This window comes from Crocuta crocuta, unplaced genomic scaffold, assembly GCF_008692635.1.
Source record: "Crocuta crocuta isolate KB4526 unplaced genomic scaffold, BGI_CrCroc_1.0 scaffold337, whole genome shotgun sequence".
Classification (NCBI taxonomy): domain Eukaryota; kingdom Metazoa; phylum Chordata; class Mammalia; order Carnivora; family Hyaenidae; genus Crocuta; species Crocuta crocuta.
Window position 1 is genome coordinate 3,864,734 of NW_027528873.1, and position 15,255 is coordinate 3,879,988.

At 42.2% G+C, this 15,255-nt stretch overlaps 1 protein-coding gene across 11 annotated transcripts in view; it reads left to right on the forward strand.

Annotated features, from left to right (window-relative positions):
* The window catches only part of ZBTB38 (zinc finger and BTB domain containing 38), a 160,796-nt gene that overhangs the window by 107,497 nt on the left and 38,044 nt on the right, over positions 1-15,255 (forward strand). For 2 of the 11 annotated variants that reach the window (XR_013333324.1, XM_077756709.1), the window contains exon 1: positions 3,627-3,768. The exons of the other annotated variants lie outside the window; for them this stretch is intronic. The gene's annotated coding sequence lies outside the window, so the exon portion shown is untranslated. Of the gene's footprint in view, positions 1-3,626; positions 3,769-15,255 lie in introns of those variants that run through there. 11 annotated transcript variants of the gene reach the window in all.

Sequence of the window (15,255 nt, forward strand, 5' to 3'; positions counted from 1 at the left end):
ACTGAATAGACTTTAAAAAATCAGCTTCTTGGGGGTACCTGGGTGGCTCAGTCAGTTGAATGTCTAACTTCAGCTCAGGTCATGATCTCACAGTTCATGGGTTTGAGCCCCACATCGGGCTCTGTGCTGACAGCCCAGAGCCTGGATCCTGCTTCAGCTTCTGTGTCTCTCTCTTTCTCTGGCCCTTTCCTGCTCATGTTCTAGCTCTCAAAAATAAATAAACATTTAAAAAAAAAAACTTCTTTTAATACTAAAATTTTAAGTTGGCAACATGTGGGTGTAAAGGCCTTGGTGTTGGGTGTTTAGCAAATTCTGGGCTGCAGGGCAGATAGCCTGACTGACTGTGTTACGTGCTCAGGTGGCACCTAGAGAATACCTACTGTACCACCACTGTTTGCCCGGCCGGCATGCAGAGTCCCAGGCCCAGGGCCCACTGTGTAGCAACGGTCAGATTGCCCTGGGGACTGCTGCCCATGGCGGGGGTCTGCTTGCCTTAAGTCCGATCCTCAGCTGCCCTTCTTCAGGACCACTCTTGGCACATTCTGCTTCATTACATGCAGCATTTCTGTGTTCTTTTTTTTTAAACTTCATTTATTTTAAGAGAGAGAAAGAGTGCAGAGGAGGGGCAGAGAGAGAAGGAGAGAGAGAATCTCAAGTAGGCCCCGTACTGTCCATACAGAGTCTGATGTGGGGCTCAGACTCACAAAATGTGAGATCAAGACCTGAGCTGAAACCAAGAGTCAAACGCTTAACCAGCTGAGCCACCCAGGTGCCCCTCTTACTTCTTGGTGTGTGATTCAGGCTGGCTGCCCCCGGTGGCTCTAGCTCTTAATCTCAGCCTGGGTCTGTTCCTGCTTTGGGCTTCCACAGTGGTGATCCACAGTAAGCCTGCTATTTGGACTTGGTGCAGGGCAGTTTTGTGCCAGATGGAACAAGTCACCTACTCTGTCTTCACTCCTGCTGTGTGTGCACACGCATGTGAGGCGGCAGTAGAGTGTGGGGGACTGAGCACTGTGCTGCCATCAGAAATGACAGCTCTCTGCAAGCAAGGTACTACCTTTCCACTGGATACTGTGGGCACCATAATATCAGCTTCCATATACTCAGCACAAACTCTGTTTGTTAATCCACTTGACCCTGTGAGTATGTAATAATAATTTACTTTCCCACTGCCCAGGATGATGAAGAGGATTAAAAGAATTAATATGTGAAGTGTTTCGCAACCTGAAATATATCAGATAAAAGCAATTTTATTCTAAATTGATTAGGCAAATTCAAACGAATGCGCATTGTATTTGGCAGTGTTTATGGTGCCTACCCATATCTAATGCTGATTTAGAAACAGGTATCTATTTACAGCATGGATTGTTTATTCAGTAAATGAATATTTTTTGAGGGCCTACTATGTGTCAGGTACTTTTCTAGGTGCTTAAGATACATCAGTGTAGAATATGAAAGACTTGTTCTAGGTGCTTAAGATACATCAGTGTAGAATATGAAAGACTTGCCCTGTGACACTTCAATTCTAGCAGGCAGGTGGACAGGTAGTAATAAAGGGGTAAATTGTGTAGTGTGTTGGAGTGCCATGGGTATTGTGGAAAAGAAAAAAGCAGAGCAGGATTCAGGGCATCGCAAATGCAGGGGAAAGGGGCAGGTTGCTCTTTCAATCAAGGGGAGCCTCATCGTGTTTTCTATGCACAGCCACTTCATGTAGTCATTCAGCAAACATTTCCTGAGTGCTTGCCGTGTGCTGCATCCTGGAGACGTAGTCATGAACAGGGCAGACGAGGTCCTTTCTGTCCTGGAGCTTACCTTCTGGTGGGCAGAGCGGACAGTGAGCAAGCCGGCAGACGCATGTGGCAATTGCAGGGTGAGGTGGGTGGTAGGAAGGGAAACCAGGCATTATGAGGGCACGTGAAAGCAGGATCAAACAGAGATGGGATGGTCCCTTCAGGATGACATTTGAGGTGGACCTGAAGCATGAGAGTGAGCCAGCCATGGCCAGTTCTGGGATCAGTGTGTTTAAAGGCCCCGGGGCTGGAAGAGACCTAGCAGGTGAAGTAAGCCCAGGGAGGCGTATGTGGTGAGCACAGAATGGGGTGGAGGGGAGCAGGCAGATCTGGAGAGGGCAGGCGGGAGCCGTGGATGACACCAGGCCTCTCAGGCCACAGTGAAGTATCTGGATTTTGTGCTGACATCAGGAGAATGCCGCTGAAGGGTTTTCAGCAGGCTTGACTCGATCTCTCTGTGTTTATAAAAGACCATCCTGTGGACTGTGTGAAGCACGGACTGCATAAGCAGTCCTCTCCGAACCACCACTGAGCAGGACATGCTCAGTGCTCCAGCTGAGTCCAGCCCACACTTGCTGAACCAACCCCACCGTGTGCCAAGCGCTGTGCTTCATGCTGTGCGTGCGTGCGTGTGCTCCTTCCTGCACAGTTTCTGGCTCCTCCAGAAAGAACCAGTGTAAACTGGGATTCCTTGCCACGCAGTCGTCCTGAGAAAGCTGGGGGACAGAGGGAGCAGGGGGTAGAGAGGGAGGGTGCCAGGAGAGGTGGGTTTAGATGGTTTAACACCAAAGCAGCAGTTGGCATTTAGTCCATTGTAGTCCTTACGGCCAGCTGGAGGGTGATTGTTGTTCGATAGCCACATATATCTGACAGCTCTTCTTTCTGCCCTTCCCAAGAGGAAGCAGTCACCTGAGAGGAACAGGTCCATTAAATCAGTTGGCCCTTTAGGCTCATAAAAAATTGGTATTTGTTTTTTTGAAACCAACTCTGGATGATAAGGTCACCTGGAAATGAGAAGTTCCAGAGGACAGGAAGCCTTGTCTGGTCATTTTGGTAACTCGGTTCCCACAGCATTCATATTAAAAATGCCTCCTGCATAAGACAGGAGTGTCAGTGGAATTTGGTTGAGATGAGGAACGAACACAGCACCAGAGGGCTTAGAGGTATGCTCTCTAAGCCTGTTTGCCAGGTTTCTTAAGCAAGCAGGTATCTGGGCATGCATGATCCTAAGATGAACCCAGGGTACATGGGCTACCCTGAAATGCTGTGGTGTTTCAAAAAGGAAAAAAGAAGCCAAGGACCTTTCCCCCCCTTTCATCTTTCCAAACAAGCAACCTGAAATATTTAACTTAGCACATTGCATCATCCATGAATCTGATAATGCTCGTTCTTACAGTCCATATGCACGCAACTACAAGTCTAGAGACCAAATGTTTACCTTTTCAAAAGAATATATTCAGGTAAAGTTGTTCAAGCCAGCCTTTCTCTATTGAATACACCCTAGCAGCTTCCTGACATTAGCCTTTCGAACGGCCTGAGTTTCAGTTGAAAAAGCAAACGTTCCACGCCTCACTAGGCTTTCTTGAATTCGATAGTTTAAGTGCATTAAAGTCTGATAAATGCACCTCTTCTCTACCTCCTTGGACTGCATTTAGAAGAGAAATCAAGAGGATTTTCCTTTTTCCTAGACACAGCCGAACTCTATAAAGGGCTTCTGTTTTGTAATCTGTTTTTGAGATCCGATGCGTGTGTTTCTAACACCTTGTCATGTGAGGGTGTGACGTAGTCCCCCAGCAGGACTCTGAGAAAACGTATTGCAGAGATGTGTGTGGGGTGGTGGAGCGCAGTCGCTGAAGCCGTGTCCTTTGTCGGAACCCTCTCTGCGGGGTCCAGCAGACCCGTGCAGTAGTTTCCACTTCGATATGGGCCCTGCACTGCTCCAAAATGGACTGGGCATTTGACTTCTGCAGGATTCCAGGTCAGTATCCTAATCCAGTGTGTGCTTTTTTTAGTTGGGTTTTATTTCTAAGTTTCTTTTTATAGAAGGAGCCGTGCAGTAGAGAGAAGCGAAAGTTGCTCTGTTGGTTCAGTTTTGTTGTTCTGTACATTAGGAGTTGGGTGGTGGCCAGCGTGCTGCAGGAGGGCCCTAGGTCTTCTCCTCTGATCAGGAGATTTCAAAAAATAGGCCTCAGTCTGGTCCTGGAGATTAGCCGTACGTGAGGTTGAGTTACTTCACTCTTTGTCGTGTCTTACTAATAAAAGTACACCAAATTTTATTAACAAGCCCTATAAAGTTCTAATAATAGACATGTTATTGATTAATGAAGAGGTTTTATAAGATTATTTTTGTACCATGAGAGTTAAAAATTATTTGGAAACTCTCATTTTAAGTTTTTTGACTTCCGTGTATTTCAGTAAATTGCCTTGACTAATTGGGGAGGGAAGAATTTAATTAAGCTGGAGGGGGTGCCTGAGTGGCTCAGTCGGTTAAACATCTGATTTTAGCTCAGATTATGATCTCATGGTCTGTGGGTTTGAGCCCCACATCGGGCTCTGTGCTGACAGCTAGCTCAGAACCTGGAGCCTGCTTCAGACTCTGTGTCTCCCTCTCTCTCTCTCTCTGCCCTCCCACCCCACTTTGTGCTTCCTTGTGTGCATGCGCTCTCTCTCAAAATAAATAGACATTTAAAAATATAAGCTGTAAATACAGAGTAGTATTAGTTGGTCAGATTATTGCTAAGGATTATTTCCCTTTAAAAAAATTGTTTAACGTATATTTATTTTTGAGAGAGAGAATGTCAGCAAGGGAGAGGCACAGAGAGAAGGGACAGAGGATCCGAAGCGGGCTCTGTGCCGACAACAGTGTGCCCAACATGGGGGCATAACCTGAGCCGAAGTCAGACTCTCAACCCACTGAGCCACCCATTTACCCCTCCCTTTTTTTTAAAGTTCAGTTGTAGAACGAGTGAACCAGTGCCTAAAAGCAGTCTCCAGGATCCAGTGGGATGGGGGCTGATTCCATAGATGAATGGCTAGAATCGTTATGGACACACAAAATTCTGTGAGCAAGCTGACCTTTGAGATTTGGAAGGCAAGAATGCAAGCAGTGCTAGATAGTGCAAATGTAAGACAGGCCACAGTCCTGCAGATCAAGGAACAGTTTTTACCTGAGCATGTATAGTGTGGAAGGCCTGTTTGTCCCCCTGGTTTTTCAGCCATGCTCAGACTCCAGAGGTTGTTAGTAATGACTTCAAGCTTGGGAAATTCACGACAGCTATAGAATGTGTGTCTGTATGACTGGGTATGTCGGCCTGTGTTTCTCTATCCCTTAGTCTCCTTCTCCTGGGGATTGCTGCTTATATTTTACCACATTCTCATTCACTTTGTCTCTCGTTCTTTCAAGCCTGTATCTGATTTCTCTTATTGAGTAAAATATTTGTTAAAGAACTTAACAATCATTTTGAACATTGTCTTATAGGTTAGAGTAGCATTTCTCAAATGTTTTGGTCCCAGGACCGCCTTACACTGTAAGAAATCATTGAAGACCCAAAGACCTTTTGTTTATCTGAGTTAAATATCTATCAATATTTTCCATATTCAAAATTTAAAAGAGGATTTAGAAAAACAATTAACTCTGGGCACCTGGGTGGCTCAGTCAGTTAAGCATCCAACTCTTGATTTCAGTTCAGGACGTCATCTCATAGTCGTGGGACTGAGTCCAGCGTCAGAGCTCGGAATTCTCACCCTCTGTTCTTTCTGCCCCTCCCCTGCTTGTGCTGTCTCTCTCTCTCTCTTAAAATAAATAAACATTTAAAAAATAATAATCATAATTCATGAAAAATGACTGTTATAAAGTCATGATTAAATAACATTTTATTTATTTTAATAACATTTTATTTTAAAAAATATCTACTTTCTAAGACACAAAATATAATGAGGAGAGTGGCATTATCTTAGGTTTTTGCAAATATATAATGTTTAGCTTGATAGAAAGGCAGTTGGATTTTCATATCTGATTCTGAAATCACTGGTGAGTATGTTTTTGTGGTTGGAGTATGTAAAGAAAATCTAACCTCATACAAATAGGTAGTTGGAAGGGGGAGATGTTTTCTAATAGCTTTTTCATTTAATTTTGGATATTCTTTGATAATACACCAAAACTTGACAGGTAGATGGTTTTTTAAAGGTTAGTTTCGACATGGAATTTGAACCAAAGCAATGAACTTTCCATACATTGTCACATTTAAATCAACTGATCTCTCTTACACCTTTTTGCCTTTGTATGTGTGGTTTTTTATTACAATATTTGGAAATTTTTAGTTCACTCAGCTATGCCTATCTTCCAAACTCATTGCACAATATCCAAAAGTTACATTCATTAACATCAATCCAAAAGTCACATTCATTTACAGCACCACCAACCTCATTAGAAAAATCATTATGTATTGAGAAATGTAAAGCTCATGGCTGTGAATACCAAAGTTTATGTTAAATACCAAGTTTTCCAGAATTCTGATTTTCTTCTGAAAATCAAATTTTATTACTAGGAACAAAATGGCTACTTCCTTGAAATGACAGGTTCCCTTAGTTCATTTTAAAGAAAATGTTTGCCCAGATATCCACATCTGAATAACCATAGTTTGTCAGTCATTTTTTAACGTAAAAATGGTGTTCCATGAAAGAAAAGTTGACTAGTTGAGCTCTCAACTCTAAGAACCACCCAGTGCTTTTCCTCAAGGTAGACATTGTTTTTTCAGTGCACTACAAGTGTTTTATGTACCTCCCATTTTATCACACAAAATAGTAAACAGATGTATATTCACTAGTCAGGATTTAATAAAATTAATTTTTACTTATCTGAGTGTTACTGGCTTGATGCTTGTTACAGTATCGGCTCTTTTACCCATCATTGCTTTTGTATTATCAACGCACATATCAGCATGGTCGGTGGGGGGAAAGGCAAATGACATCTTTGTGTTATTATGAAAATAGTTCTGACCTCATGAACCTGCCGACAGGGTCTCGGAGACTCCAGGTCCATGAAACACTTGGAGAACTGCCACATTAGAAGGAAACTAGGGAAAAAAATGGACAGGAATTAGTTTTTATTTTCCTAGTTACTTTTGCTCTCTGCAGAGTAGAATTTGGGTTCATCTGGTTCTAATTTTTAAAGCTTTAAGTCAGGAGCTCTTCTAAATGCGGTGTGTTAATTTAAGCTGTTTGCTGCTCAGGGTCTGAAGAGCCAGCTCCTCTCGCTCACCGTCAACATCATCGACAGTGTACTGTACCCTACAGGTGTCGCGAGAACAAAGATGAGTTAGATTGACCCTGCACTCAGGGAGCAAATAGGGAAGGATAGAAACATGAGCAAGTGCATAACACTCCATGTTTCATTAGGTGGGAGCCAGAACTAGACGTTCCAGAGGACGAAGGGTGCCCAGGTGGGCTCTCACCTGAGATGAGAAAGTTTAAGGAATTGCCAGACAGAGGAGCTAGAGGCTAGGATAGAACAAACTCCAGAGGAAATCATTTATACAGAGGTAGTGTACAGATCCTCCAAAGTGAGAAAAAAGGTATCCATCTAGGGAGTACGGGTGCTGTGGGTGCCGTGAGTGCATTGATGTGGGGGAGAGGAGGCTAGGACGGAGACCGGGCCTTCTGCTTTGTACCTTAATACACTTCTGCACTGTTTGAATATTTTACCATGAGCATAGATTTATTTCATTTTTTTAAAGCTAGTTCATTCTAAAAGCTGGTGAGGGAAAGGTAATTTAATCTTCAAAAATGTTGAATTTAAGTGCCCATCTTTGCATTATATGTATGTGTGTTAGATAAGGTTGGAGTATGGTAGGAGATGAAACCATCAGAAGATTCTAAATATGTGAATTAACTAGAATTTCCCAATGGCATTTATATAAGGTATTATTATAAAGTATGTTTATCATACTTCCTGTAAACATACACATATGTACTTATAATATAGGATTTTATATTTATGTAGAGGCTTATATTTTGTTTTTTATATCCACATGTACATACATATATGTGTGTATATATATGCATAAATGTATAAATAAATAGATATTTCCTCAGGTGCAGTCCCAGTGTATACTGTTTCTCTAGCATAGTTATTAGCTGCACCCCTTTTCTCTCTCAAATGTCCATGTATGTGTATATATACATACATGTATCTGCATATAGATACATGTATGTATACATGTATGTACATATATGTGTGTTTCTATAAGTAAATGTATACATATGTATATATGTTTCTATAAGTAAATGTGACTAAATATTTTATATAGCATATGCTTATATATTTATAAAGTCATACATTTTTTGTACATACAAGTGAGTATATATATATGTGTGTATATTTATGTATCTTTTAGAAGGTATATGTTAAAGGCTATTACAGCTTAAATACAAACTCAGGAAAATAGTAACATAAATCAGACAACCACAGTTATCTAATTACAAATCAGTTTATGGGACACCTAGGTAGCTCAATTAGTTGAGCATCAACTCTTGATTTTGGCTCAGGTCATGATCCCAGGGTTTTGGGATAGAGCCTCAGATAGGACTCTGGGTGGAGCGCAGAGCCTACTTAAGATTCTCATTCTCTTTTCCTCTGCCCTTCTCCCCTACTCTTGTGCTCTCTCTCTAAAAAAAAAAAAAAACTAGGGGCACCTTGATGGCTCAGTCAGTTAAGCGTCCAGCGCTTTGGCTCAGGTCATGATCATGTGGTTCAGGAGTTTGAGCCCCACATCGGGGCTCCTAGAGCTTGCTTTGGATTCTGTGTCTCCCTCTCTCTCCCTCGCTTGCCTCTCTCTCTCAAAAATAAATATATTAAATTAAAAAAATAAAAGAAATGTAGGCCTACCAAAATTTTTGCATCTATAACATTGGTTAGCCTTTTTCATGCTGATCTATCCCGTCTTGGTAATACTACTGAGAGAAGTGAATTTATTGCATGAAGCTTGCTTTTTAGAAAGCATTTTAAAAAGTTACGTGTAAATTAAATTTCATCTTCTTTCCATCTTACATTTCTTTTTTCTGAGGTCTTTTGTGGGCTTTCCGTTGGCCAGAATTCCTAAGGCTTCCGTGTTACATTACTCTCTGTACAGAAATATAGTAGAGAAGGTCAGTTAACTTTTTTAAGTCAAAGAATGCTGTTTTTGCCAAGGATGACTATCCCCTCCACCCTGAACACACAAAAGCTCATTTATAAGTCTTAGTTTTGGGGTGATCTTTAAAGTATGTATGTCTGATAAGATCTGTGGGTCTAATATTATTTCCCATAATGTCACAACAAAGGAAACCAGCTAACGGGGCCAGGCTGGTCATGTTACAGAGAGAAGCCACTTGGTGGTTAGAGGATGGGCAGGCAGTGTGTGAGTGCGGGTGGCTGTGATGAGGGGACACAGCTACGAGGCACCCAGGCCTTCCTGCCAGGCGGGCCACAAACCATTTTGCCCACTCTTCCTGTTGTTCAAGAAAGGTGTATTGGTTTTTATGTTAAATCTTACTCTTTTCAACGTCAGCCCGGTTTTGCAAAAACATGGTTCCACATACCAGGTTGGTCAGAAAAGCCTGTGGGGTCAGATTTGCCTGTGGCCTCTTGTGGGTCCCTCTGTTGTACAGACTTTGACCTCATTTCTTTATTGCCCTTTGGACACATAGGATATGGCTTTTAGCTTTGGCACCATCAGAAATGATCCCGTGACTGTGGTGGGAAGTGGTTCAGGTGGAAGGCATGGGTAGGGTAGAAAAGGAGGTTCTAGAGGGATCTAGAGTCTTAAAGACTTTAAGGTCCATCTTCATCAGCTTTCGCTGCTTTTTCAGTTTGCATTTGCAGGTTTGGATTCTTTGAACTATTACATTGACTCCTGGATTATAAGCTTTTTGGGGATATGAAACTCTGTGCCTCTTTCTGAGTGAAGTTCCCTTTCCTTTGTTTCTGTCTGCAGAGCTAAGTTCTACCATCAAGATCCACTACATGGCCCTTGCTCCTCTAGGGCTTTGCCGAGTGTCTCCCTGTGCCTTCCGTCACCCCCTTTCCCAAGCCGCTCCCCAGAATGCCACTGCCTTCTTCCCGCCTGCCTGCTTGTATGATTCTGCACATTCATCGTGTGTCTTTGTTACGCAGCATTTCATAAACACATCCTATCTCCCTTACTACACCACAAAGCTTTGAAGGCAGGATTTATGTGTCTTTTATGGTGCAGGGTTTTAGTGTCAGCCCACTGGGCCTGGTTCTAGCTGGTTGACCAAAACTGTTTGAAGAGCCTCTGAGACAAGGTGGAAAAAAGACTCATCAAGGTTTACATGTAGTGTCTTTTGAATTTGGTATCATATTAATTTATTCCTCATTCACTAAATCAATACAAATACAAGAAATACAGGGACACCTGGGTGGCTCAGTCGTTTGGGCACCCAACTTCAGCTCAGGCCCTGATCTCATGGTTCGTGGGTTCAAGCCCCGTGTCGGGCTCTGTTCTGACAGCTCAGAGACTGGAACCTGCTTCAGATTCTGTGTTTCCTTCTCTCTCTGCCCCTCCTTCACTCATGCGTGCTCTCTCTCTCTCTCAAATAAATAAATGTTAGAAAAAAATATTTTTAATACATTGGATTCCAGAGTCTTTCCCCAGCTGTTCTAAACTAGAATTTCTGTGGGAGCAGGGGAGGGAGCAATCTATAAATCTAAATTATGTTAAAGCTTCCCAAGTGAAGCTTTGATGCATGGCCAGGTCTGGGAACTACTCTTCCAAAGCACATAGTAGGTATTCAGGAAACATCTGTTCCTGAGGAAGGAGGAATGAACTCTTGTCTTCCTATAACATTTAGTCTGATGCCTTGTACTTAACAACTGTTCCATAAATGTTGGTGGAGGGAATGAAAATCTATTCTGAGTCCCGATATCCCCCCTCCATGCCACTTTCTTAGCTGGCGGTAGAGCCATCTACTTGCCTCTCACTCCGTCTGAGTGGATGGGCTGCTTCTCAACTGGACCATGGATGGCCTAACCGGCTGGTCTCCTGCAGCCAGCTTGCCCCTCCCCTCTGATTCTTTCTTCTCACCCCAGCCTGAGTGAGTGCGGTTCAACTCAAGTCTGGTTAAGACTTCCAATGGTTCCCTCTTACCTGCAACGCAAAATGTACTGTGAGGAGTACTTTAGAGGCTTTATGAGCCTTCCTTTCCTAGCCCATGTTATTCAACAGAAAGGTGTGGAGGCCTGCCGTGTGCCTGGAGCTGTTGGGGACACTGGGGACAGAGCAGTGTGCACACGTTCTCCTGCCATCACACAGACCCACTCATCAGTCCCTGAGTGCACATACCCTTGTATCATTTTTTGTTTGTTTTGCCTATGGTGTTCCTTCTGTTTAGAATGCCTTTCCCACACCCCTGTTTTGTTGACTGATTGATGCCAAGCTTTCCAGGGCCCCTGTCAATAACGAGTTGGCTCTTTATCCTTTAACACTTTGTGTATACCTTTAGCCTAAAGCCTACCATCGTGGATTCCAGTTATTAGTTGACAGTTCTCTTTCTCCCCCTAGACTCTCCCTCCTCCTTGAGGCCAGAGACTTGTCTCATGTTCCTCAGTATCTCCAGCTCTGAGCACTGTGTCTGACCATGTTAGGCCTTTACACACATGCTGGGGGAAAGTGACACAAGAATGAAGTTCTTATGTGTGTGCCAAGCAGGCAGATTGAAGTGCCGCATGGTAACTCTGATTGTAAAAGGATTTCTGCCACACCTTCGTAGATCGTCCCCTTTTGAACAGTGTACTATTTGGATAGTCCGTAGTTAGAAGGCTGTGTTAATGACCTAAATAATGATACTTTCTATTATATGCATTATTCTAATTGTGAGTATGATTAAGATGTTATTAAGTGTGGGAGTGCTGGGTGGTTCAGTCGGTTGTCTGACTTTGGCTCAGGTCATGATCTCATGGCTCATGCCTCACATTGGGCTCGCTGCTGTCAGTGCAGAGCCTGTTTCAGATCCTCTGTGCCCTTCTCTCTCTGCCCCCCATGCCCTGTTCACACACACACTCTCTCTCTCAAAAACAAACCATTAAAAAAAGATATTATTAAATGTTCGCAGTTAGCCTTTTACTAACCATCCTAATTGAACATCTAAGAGAAGAATCAGAGAATCCTACAAAAGTGAGGGGGGCTAATCATCCAACATCCTGGAGTGTTTATTGGCTTCATGTGAAATACTGTATTCCCCAAGCGGAGGTAAGGCCTAGTGGGAGTTTCAGAGTGCTATAAATTGGTGTGTTTTGGAAGAAGCAGTACTTTTGAGGTGGAAGGACAAAATAGATGTCAGCATGGAACTAAACTGAGATGGAAACCACCTTTTAAAATCATATAGTATGTGTTTTTGCCAGATCTGAGACTATCCAGTCAGGCTGGATAAAGAATTGAAATAATTTATGGGCTTCAGGAAAGCCGAACAGGATGTAAATAAATGAGTCAGGAGAGAAAGTGGATTCTGCACAGGCCCGGAGCAGAGAAATCATGGAAGGCAAAAGAAACATCAGCAGAATGTTTTATTGATCTGTAACCAATGAAGAATCGACTCCTGCCACCTGTTCAGGGGTGACACCCTCTCCTTCAGGGGCATAGAGGAAGCCGTAGATTCCATTTCATTTAATTCCATTTCTATTTATAGGCTTAATCCCTCACACTTCTAGAAGAGATTCATGGACGGTTACAATTAAAGGCAGGGTAGATGAGTAGAAGAACTAATATGAAATAAAGAAAATGCAACACCAGTCATGCCAGAAATCCAGGCTAACAGTGGCTACAATAGCTGATGATAAAAGTTAGTTCCAAGATTCCTTGTCTTGGAAATAGAAGCATTTGTTAGTATTAATGCACTTTTTCCTATGGCTGGATAAGATCAAAGAATGAATCAAATGGATCCTATAGAGTATAAAGGACACTGAATAACATAATGGGCATGACTTATAATAGCTTTAGGAAAGGGTAAAAATAAATTCTCCATGTGACCCTCTAGTCTCTCCACAGCTGAATGAATGCTGTGAGTTGAATGCTATACTTCAGTGCTCGGAAGACACGCCGCCAGAGAGGCTGGGGGCACCTGCCCGGGTGGCTCAGTAGGTTCAGCATTCTGCTTTTGATTTCAGCTCAGGTCATGATCTCATGGTTCAGTTCATGAGATAAGGCCCCACATCTGGCTCTGTGCTGACAGTGTAAAGCCTGCTTGGGATTCTCTGTCTTTCTCTCTCTTTGCCCTTCCTCCACTTGCTCTCTCTCTCTCTCTCTCTCTCTCTCACTCTCACTCTCGCTCTCGCTCTCAAAGTAAATAAATTTTAAAAAGAGAGAGAGAGGCTGGATGAACAGCTGGTTAGTATGTCCTTTAGACCAGAGGGGGGTTTTTTTTTGGCTTTAACTGCAGGAGTGATCTGTTAGTGTATAGTGAAATTATTTTAGTGAGTTGCTATTAACCTTTTTAAAATGAAACAGAATACATGACACACAATAAGGTTAAGTTTTAATTTAATTTAGATCCCTATGTAATAACGTACTATGTATTTCTTATATACTATTCTATCCCTTACTAGAATATTAGTTGGTAGGCCTTTCCAGGCTTATGGTATAAAATATATAGAGAAAATAACAAGAACTAGGCTCTGGGAAGAACAGAGAGAAGATCCTTGAACCAGAACAAGAGCCACTATGCCTTTAAATTGTGCTTATTTAGGAACCTATGACTAGGGGCGCCTGGGTGGCTCAGTCAGTTAAGTGGCTGACTTCAGCTCAGGTCATGATTTCACAGTTCATGGGTTCGAGCCCTGTGTCAGGCTCTGTGCTGACAGCAAGCTCAGAGCCTGGACCCTGTTCAGATTCTGTGTCTCCCTCTCTCTGACCTTCCCCCGCTCATACTCTGTGTGTCTCTCTCTCAAAAAACTAAGTAAACATTAAAAACATTTTTTTAAAAGGAACCTATGACTAGACTCAGTATTTTTTTATTGAAGTATAATTAACATAGAGTGTTATGTTCGTTTCAGTGCATTGCTCAGTTCTCATCACATTTGATCCTCTTCATCTGTTTCATCTCTCCTCCCCACCCACCTGCCCTCTGGTCACCACCAGTTTGTTCTCTGGACTTAAGAGTCTGGGATTTTTTGTTTGTCTTTTTTCCCCCTTTGTTCACTTGTTTTATTTATGTATTTTTAACTTTATTTATTTATTTTGAGAGAGACAGATACAGCACAAATGGGGGAGGGGCAGAGAGAGGGAGCAGGAATCCCAAGCAGGCTCCGTGCTGTCAGCTCAGAGCCCAACACAGGGCTCGAACTCATGAACTGTGAAATCATGACTTGAGCCAAAACCAAGAGTTGGACGCTTAATCAACTGAGTCATCTAGGTGCCCCTCACTTGTTTTATTTCTTAAATTCCACACATGAGTGAACATATGGTATTTGTTTTTCTCTGACTTACTTCACTTAACATTATACCTTTTAGATCCATCCATGTTTTTGCAAATGGCAACATTCATTGGCTGAGTAATATTCCTATGTGTGTCTGTGTGTACCACATGTACTTTATCCATTAATCTGTCAGACACAGGCTGCTTCCGTATCTTGGCTATTGTAAATAATGCTGCAATAAACATAGGATTGTATGTATCTTTTCAAATTAGCGTCTTTATTTTCTTGGGGTAAATACCCAGTAGTGGAATTATTGGTGCTGAGACAACTGGACAGCCACATGCAAAAGAATGAAACTGGACCACTTTCTTATGCCATATACAAAAAAAAAAAAAAAATTCAAAATGGATGAAAGAACTAAATGTGAGACCTGAAACCATAAAAATTTTATGAAACCGTAAAAATCCTAGAAGAGGGTACAGGCAATAATTTCTTTGACATAGGGTATAGAATCACTTTTCTACATATGTACCCTGAGGCAAGGGAAATAAAAGCAAAAATCAACTATTGAACTACACTAAAATAAAAGGCTTTTGCTCAGCAAAGGAAACCATCAACAAAACCAAAAGGCAACCTACCAAATGGGAGAAGATATTTTCAAATGATATACTTGATAAGGGGTTAATATCCAAAATATATAAATAATGTATACAACTCAACACCAAAAAACCACAAATAATCCGATTAACAAATGGGCAGAGAACCTGAGTAGACATTTTTCCAAAGAAGGCATAAAAATGACAGAAACATGAAAAGGAGCTCAACATCACTAATCATCAGGGAAATGCAAGTCAAAACCATAATGAGATATTATCTCACGCCTGTCAGAATGGCCGTCATCAAAAAGATAAGAGATAACATGTTGATGAAGGGTTGGACAAAAGGGAACCCTTGTGCACTGTTGGTGGGAATGTAAATTGGTACAGCTACTATGGAAAACAGTATGGAGATTCCTCAAGAAATTAAAAATAGAACTACCATGTGATCCAGCAGTCC